General features: G+C 39.4%; 1 long non-coding RNA gene across 1 annotated transcript in view; it reads right to left on the bottom strand.

Moving 5' to 3' along the window:
- Positions 1 to 745: 745 nt before the first annotated feature.
- LOC147575735 (uncharacterized) overlaps positions 746 to 7,950 on the bottom strand; it is a 148,155-nt gene continuing 140,950 nt past the window's right edge. Inside the window, exon 3 of the long non-coding RNA XR_015241958.1 lies at positions 746 to 1,355. This is a non-coding gene — a long non-coding RNA (uncharacterized LOC147575735). The remainder of the gene's footprint in view (positions 1,356 to 7,950) is intronic.

Here is a 7,950-nt window from a genome sequence, read left to right as displayed (position 1 = left end):
TGAGAAGAGATCGTAGAGAAAGCACGTGGATTATACTAAACAAGAAGAAAGGACCGTCCCGGAGAAGGAACCATCAGCGATGGTCTCTTGAGAGATGAAAATAAATAATATCTATGGTTGGGTTTAGAGCCTAAAACATGAAGTGGGGAATTAGAAGTCTGAAATACATTCTTCAATCTTCTAGAAGGCATGTGGTCAGTAATAGGAAATAAGCAGGCTGGCCCTTGATACTTACCAGTAATTGACATTTGGTCAAATGGTAGTGAAGAAACTTGGTAGAGTATGTGAAAAATAAAGATCACTTTATCAAATTGCTATCCCCTAGATTTATAGGTTCAAGTGCTTTGCAAGACAGACAAAGAATGGAGACTAATCACCAAACCTGAAGCAGAGGGTCCAACGTGGTCAGACAAGGATCGCAGTGTAGGACACGAGTGATTGCCGCCTCTTACCTGCTCCGTCCGATTTTTCACAGTGCACTTTCTAGGTCACACATGGAAGAAGGCCCTGCTGTCTCTCTTCTGGGGACGGGGGTAGAGCCAGAGTTCTTTCATCTCCAAATAATCTCTCTTTCCAGTGCCTACCTCAAAACCTCACTGAGGGGTGCCTGGGGGGCTCAGGCGGTTGAGCATCTGACTTCGGCTCAGGTCATGATCTCGGGTTCACAAGTTCGAGCCCCGCGTCAGGCTCTGCACTGACAGCTCAGAGCCTGGAGCCTGCTTCGGATTCTGTGTCTCCCTCTCTCTCTGCCCCTCCCTCGCTTGTTTTCTCTCTCCCCCAAATAAATAAGCATTAAAAAAACTTTAAAAAAAAAAACTCACTGAAAGTTTACCTAATTGCTTCAATATACATTTGAAGGGGTTCAGAAGAAGCCTCCCCCAAATATGCCACTTTGGTATGTGGATTATTCTGAGCCAAAGACAATCATGGCCCAGCAGACTCAGGAAGAGCTTTTTATTCTCCTCTGTCCTAAATGCCTGAAAAAATATAGACAAGGGGGCCTGTACCAGAAAGAGAGCTAAACCAGAGAGAGCTTTTTATATCAGAGAGACTTCTGGCACAGCAAATATATATATACACACATATGTGTGTGTGTGTGTGTGTGTGTATAATTTATATTTATAGATACATAGATATGTTTACTTATCATGTGCTCTCTTCATCTTTCTGAGACTTGTCTTTGCCTCTCTGAGCTCCGCCCCCTTTCCTTAGCTCAGGACCACCCATAAGCCTCAACTGCCTGACTGCCTTTGAGCATCTTGTCCCTCTGGGGCATTCTTCTGTGAGTAATTGGATTTGTTTTTCTCCTGTTAATCTGTCTTGTGTCATTTCAGTTATTAGGTCAGCCGCAGAACCTACCAGGGAAGAAGAGAAAAAATTTCCACCTGACACATTTATAACCACGTATTGTAAGTTTCCTTAGCACTGGTTTGAAGTCACAAATAGAATATTCAGAGATAAGAACGCTGTTCTGTTTTCAAGTATTCGTTTAAACAACTAACATTTATTTGATGCTAAGGTTTATTCTTTCAAATACGAATTCTCATGAGCAATCAGGTAATGGATCATTCAGTCAGAGGAAGAGTTGATTCGTGAGTGGTTTGCAATATAACTAGATAGCCCTGAAGAGATACGAACTTGTATAGACAAATAACATTTCTCAAACAGCTACTATGCACCTAACATTGTGTTTGATGTCCAGGTTGCTAAATAAATAGGTAGATAATCACTTTGTGACGATTTCCAAGTCTCTTGTTAGAGAGGTGAGTAACAATATATCAAATAATTTAAACAATTTTACAAAATATAATTTTATACTATGTTGCTATGGCAGTTTAGAAACAGAAACTGAATGACAATTACTCTTTCTTTATATGCCATGAATCTTGAGCATCAACAGAAAAAAGATATTACATATTATAACTGAAACCACACACATCACTGGTAATCTGCATGTTTCACTCTCGGGTACATCTCAGGTAAGCAGCCAGCCGCAATGCAATACCACATTATTTTTTACTACTGTTCATACTTTGATGTTTTTCCAAGTCTAAAGCCTTTATTGGGTCCAAATCTAATATTCTAAGTCAGTACATTTGGAAATTTCTGCCCTAAGACCTCTGAGAAAGCACGCAATTCTCCTCATAACATAAAAATAAATGCTTCAGGGGCACCTGGGTGGCTCAGTCGGTTAAGCATCCGACTTCAGCTCAGGTCTGATCTCACCGTTTGTGGGTTCGAGCCCCGTGTTGGGCTCTGTGCTGACAGCTCAGAGCCTGGAGCCTGCTTCTGATTCTCTGTCTCCCTCTTTCTCTGACTATCCACCACTCACAATCTGTCTCTCCCTCTCTCTCAAAAATAAATAAACATTAAAAAAAATTTTTTTTAATGCTTCAAATGTCTAAAGCTTCCACATATGCATATATGTGGCCATGGTGACCACACTGTATAAGTACCTTATTAAGATGCTTTATTTGTCAGATTTCTGTAATGTTTACAGTAAGCAAATTAAAAACAATTAGGGAAAAAGTAATGATTACATTACACAAAGTCCCAAGTCACAGGCAGAATTTGTGACCAAATGGAAATAATCAACATTGGAACATCAAGATCAAACTCTGTATTTTTTTTTTTTGCCAAAACTTTGAGACTTTATTTTTTTTCTTTTGCCTCTAAAACATCAATATGTCAAGGGATCAATGAAAGGAAAATTCTGTGGGAGGAAGAGTCAGCTCAAAAATATAAAGTTTAGGTGCACCTCGCCAGGAAAGTTCTCATGATCACCCAGGAAAGACCCTTCTCACACACCAAACACTTGCATCCAGGTAACCACAGCTCATGTCCCACAGATAAATTAAAACGAACATACAAACAAAACTTGAGGTCAGCAAAACTGACATCCCTTGATCAAAGGTCATTTATGTAGTTCGATGAGTCCTGTCTTCTCAAAGATTACTGCGAATCAGTCCCTAAGAACTTTCTAAAAGCCGCTAATGTCAAGATTTTACCTTCTCTGATTTAATGAAATATAAGAAGATAGGAAGAAGAGATGAAATGTTTTCATAGTATGCAGTCTCTCCACACGACATTAAATATAATTTTATGATTTTTTGTTATAAGAATATACAAATAAAAGTTTTCAAGGTATATCATTGAATTATTGATTAAATGTGAGTTTTATGTGTATTCTTATTTAAAAAGAAAACATGAGGGGCGCCTGGGTGGCGCAGTCGGTTAAGCGTCCGACTTCAGCCAGGTCACGATCTCGCGGTCCGTGAGTTCGAGCCCCGCGTCAGGCTCTGGGCTGATGGCTCGGAGCCTGGAGCCTGTTTCCGATTCTGTGTCTCCCTCTCTCTCTGCCCCTCCCCCGTTCATGCTCTGTCTCTCTCTGTCCCAAAAATAAATAAACGTTGAAAAAAAAATTTAAAAAAAAAATAAATAAATAAAAAATAAAAAGAAAACATGAGATCTAAGGAAACGCAAAAAAAAGGGCGGGCATTTTTATATACCTACAAGTATGTTTAAAATGAAACAAAAGGAAAATACTAGTATTAAAGGTTGACAGCTGTAGGGAACTGCCAGAACACTCATATACTAATGATGTGAATGGGAATTGATTTGGCTACTTTCGAAAACCATTGAGTCCTATCAACTATAGCTGAAGGTACAGACTCTCCAGACCAGACATTTCTTCCACCTCAGGGTGTATAGGGTCCACAGACATGCACACATGTGCTCAACAGCAGCAACAAACCTAACTGGAATATTTATAACAATCATATCTGTAATATCTCATAATGGGACACTACCTAAATACTCATCAAGAGCATAAATAAACTGTATTATATTCATACCACAGAACACTATCTAGCCATGGAGAATACTGAAGTCATAATTAGACACAAAGTATAAAGAAATTTCACAAACAGTGTGAGCAGAAGAATTCAGACAACATGATTCCACTTGTAGAACTTCGAAAAAAGACAATTGATACAGCAGTAACAGAAGTCTTACGGGGGGGGGGGTATCTTTGCTGGGAGGCGGCCCGGGGACAGGAAGGGAAGACGAGGGTGGCCTCTTACATGTAGAGCATTATCTGTCCCTTCGACGGGATCCACAGATTTTGAAAAATTTATTGAGAAATTATATAAATTGTGCCCATATCTGTTTTTAATGTAATTTTTCTAGAAAAAGCTGAACATTACGAGTCAGATTTTCAATGATATTTGTTAGAGGAATATCAGGTTTGAAATGTGTCACTTCAAATAAAACACATTTTTACCCTGAATGTGAACAGCTAAGTCAGTCAATTGATTTGTATATTAATTGTAGATGCCACATCCAACCTCAATTTCTGTATTTGATCAATCAAGCCTACATAGATTACCTTGAAGATGTGGTAAGTCTGTCTAAGTTCTACAAAATGTTTTGCATAACTTTTCTCCAAAAGGCAAACCTGGAAGAGAAACCCACTCGGAGTGAGACTGTGCTCTGATATCAACCTTCACCTCTGGTCTCTGTCGCCAAGACCCCAACTCAAGAACAGATCTACAAGAAGATGCACCAACAGAAACCTTGTGCCCCACACCAGGCATATGTATGCATATATTTTCGGTTTCTGTGTAAGGCAAATACCTTTTTGAAGAGTAATAAAAAGTTATTTTTCAAAATGCTAAAGGACTCAACAGTTTTATGCTTCTTTCATAAATTTAATCTATTAACTAGACAAGAATATTGCAATTCTGTGTTTATGATTGCAATTTTTAGTGTGTGTGTGTGTGTGTGTGTGTGTGTTTAAAATATGTGCATATAGTTTACTGGAGCTATAGCATCATATTTCAAAATAAAAATCCAACATTCCTTCGTATTAAATGCAAAACATCTCCAAAATTATGAATTCTCTGATGTATTTGACTTTACTTGACTAGCGTAGCTTTTTGTTACTGGGAGAGACCAACCTGGGCCGCCCTGGAGTCAGCAGAGCAGCAGACATGTCCTTCTCTCAGTCTTACTCCGTCTTCTGGAAGAATCTTAGCTTCACTTCTTTCCTTCCTTTCATAAACATTTTGTCCCACAAGGACACTTAAGATTGTCTTTACAGTGGATATTTTTTTGCTTTTTTGTTTGTTTGTTTGTTTGGTTGGTTGGTCAGTTGGTTGGTTTTGTTTGAAAACAGAACAGGGCTCTTCATTCTGCCCATATTTTCAGTCCAGAAAAATAAGCTCTTAATCAGGGAAGAGCAAACAGATCTGGTTCAACACATACAATGGCAAGGGTGTGGGGAATATAAGAAAGCTTATATCCATTGACATTTTAATAAGTTACATAGTAAAAGGTGGCTTTTATACACTTAGGGCATTCACAGTATGAGCAACTTTGTGATTCAGGATTAGCGTTATCAGGAAATGAGAACATATGTTTCGATAAGTAAAAATAATTCAAAATATATTCTCAATATCATTAGTTGCCTGATGAGCTCTCTGAGGTCAGGTACCCAGAATGCCTTCTTCTGCATCACCCTCAGCATTTGGCAAGATATTCTTGATTTTTTTTATTTACACACACACACACACACACACACACACACACACACACACACAATGTACCTTGGAAAATACTGAATGGCCACTCTCTAGGTACCACTCAGAGGGTTCAGCCTGAAGCAAGTTGATTAGTTATGGGATTTAAAAATTCATTTGTTGGGGCGCCTGGGTGGCGCAGTCGGTTAAGCGTCCGACTTCAGCCAGGTCACGATCTCGCGGTCCATGAGTTCGAGCCCCGCGTCAGGCTCTGGGCTGATGGCTCAGAGCCTGGAGCCTGTTTCTGATTCTGTGTCTCCCTCTCTCTCTGCCCCTCCCCCGTTCATGCTCTGTCTGTCTCTGTCCCAAAAAATAAATAAACGTTGAAAAAAAATTTTATAAAAATTCATTTGTTATGCTATTATACAAATGCATCCTAATGTAGGGATTCACGGAAATAAATACTTATCAGAGTTTTGGCTTGAAGACTAATTTTGTTTTTTCTCTCTTCTGATTCATATTTTTAGAATAATAGGTAAGGTATTTTTTTCTCATGTTATATTTATTCACATATTTTTGCTTTGCTTGGTTTTATGTATTAAAAGTAATTGAAACGTTCAGGCTGACTAAACATAAGCAAGTTGACTCATGTTAATAATTAAACTTTTTACTTTGAGATAATTGTAGAGTCACAAGCAGTTGTGAGAAATAATGCTGAGAGATCCCTTGTACCTTTTATGGTTTCCCCCAGTAACACCAGGAGAACAGTCACGTTTCGGGAAATTTCCATCTCCACAAGGATGTCATGCATTGTCCTTCCTCCCACTCCTGACAACTACTAACCTGTTCTGCATTTCTATAATTTTGTCATTTCCAGACTGTTCTAGAAACAGAACCAGGCTGTCCCATGCGTCAATGGTTTGTTCCCTGTTAAACTGCAGATTATTTAGCCTTTCTCCACTGGGCTGTTTCCAGTTTGGTGCTATCATGAATAAAGCTGTTATAACCGTTTATGCACAAGTCTTTGCGTAAACATTAATTTTCATGTCTCAGTGACAGAAGATCAAGCATGCTGGACTGTATGGCAGTTCCACATTTACTTATTTATTGTATTTTATGTTTTAAGTTTATTTATTTTGAGAGAGAGAGAGACAGAGAGAGCAAGCAGGGGAGGGGCAGACAGAGAGGGAAACAGAGAGAATTCCAGGCAGGTTCTGAGCTGTCAGCACAGAGCCCGACGTGGGGGCTCAAACACACAAACCATGAGTTCATGACCTGAGCCAAAACCAAGAGTTGGTTGCTTAACCGACTGAGCCACCCAGGTGCCCCCACATTTACTTCTTTAAGGAAACTTCCCAACTGTTTTCTAGAGTGGTTGTAACATTTCATTTTCCCACCCTGGATGTAAGCGTGTGCTAGTCTCTTTGCGTCCTTACCAACATTTGGTGTGGTCACGGATTCTCAGCTCGGCCATCCTGAGAGGTGCGTAATGATATTTCACTGTGTTTAATCTGCATTTCTCTGATGGCTAGCATTGTTGAACATCTTTTTATCGGCTGGTGTGCCGTCTGTATATCCTCTTTGGTGAAATATCTGATCATGTCTTTTGACCATAACTGGGTAATTAGGTTTTTGCTACTGAGTGTTTGGAAATTTCATATATTCTAAGATATCAATTCTTCGTCGCATATGCTGTCTGCAAATTTTCCTCCAGCTCTCTTCAGAATTTCATATTCTTAGCAGAAGCATTTGCAAAACACATTTAATTTTGAGGAAGTCGAAATGGTCTTGTTTTCCTCACAGGGGTCCTCAATGTGACAGGAAGCATGGGTTACTGAGCTCTAAAACCCAAAGACATCATCTTATATTTTTTCTAAAAGCCTTATATTATTACATTTCACATTAAAGTTCTTGTTTCATTGTGAGTTAATTTTTGTACAAGGTGAGAGACTTAATGTCTGTCCCTCTGGTAATGCCACACGCTCTTGGTGACGGTAGCTATGTGAGAAGTCTTAACAACCAGCAGACTGATCACCCTTATTTTGTCTATTTCAGGATGTTTTTGGCTATCCTAGACCCTTTCTCATAAAATGCTTTAAATGTAAAAGTTTTAATTCTAGTTCCTTTGCCTTTCTCCTTCTGTATCTGCAACATATCTCACTGGGATTTATTTTTTTTTATTTTTTATTTTTTTTTAAATTTTTTTTTCAACGTTTATTTATTTTTGGGACAGAGAGAGACAGAGCATGAACGGGGGAGGGTCAGAGAGAGAGGGAGACACAGAATCGGAAGCAGGCTCCAGGCTCTGAGCCATCAGCCCAGAGCCTGATGCAGGCGGGGCTCGAACTCACGGACCGCGAGATCGTGACCTGGCTGAAGTCGGACACTTAACCGACTGCGCCACCCAGGTGCCCCTCTCACTGGGATTTAG

This window comes from Puma concolor, chromosome D2 (assembly GCF_028749965.1).
Source record: "Puma concolor isolate L17-30 chromosome D2, mPumCon1.1.hap2, whole genome shotgun sequence".
NCBI classification, from domain to species: Eukaryota; Metazoa; Chordata; class Mammalia; order Carnivora; family Felidae; genus Puma; species Puma concolor.
Note: the sequence above shows the minus strand (reverse complement) of the source record. Positions and strands in the feature narration are given on the sequence as shown.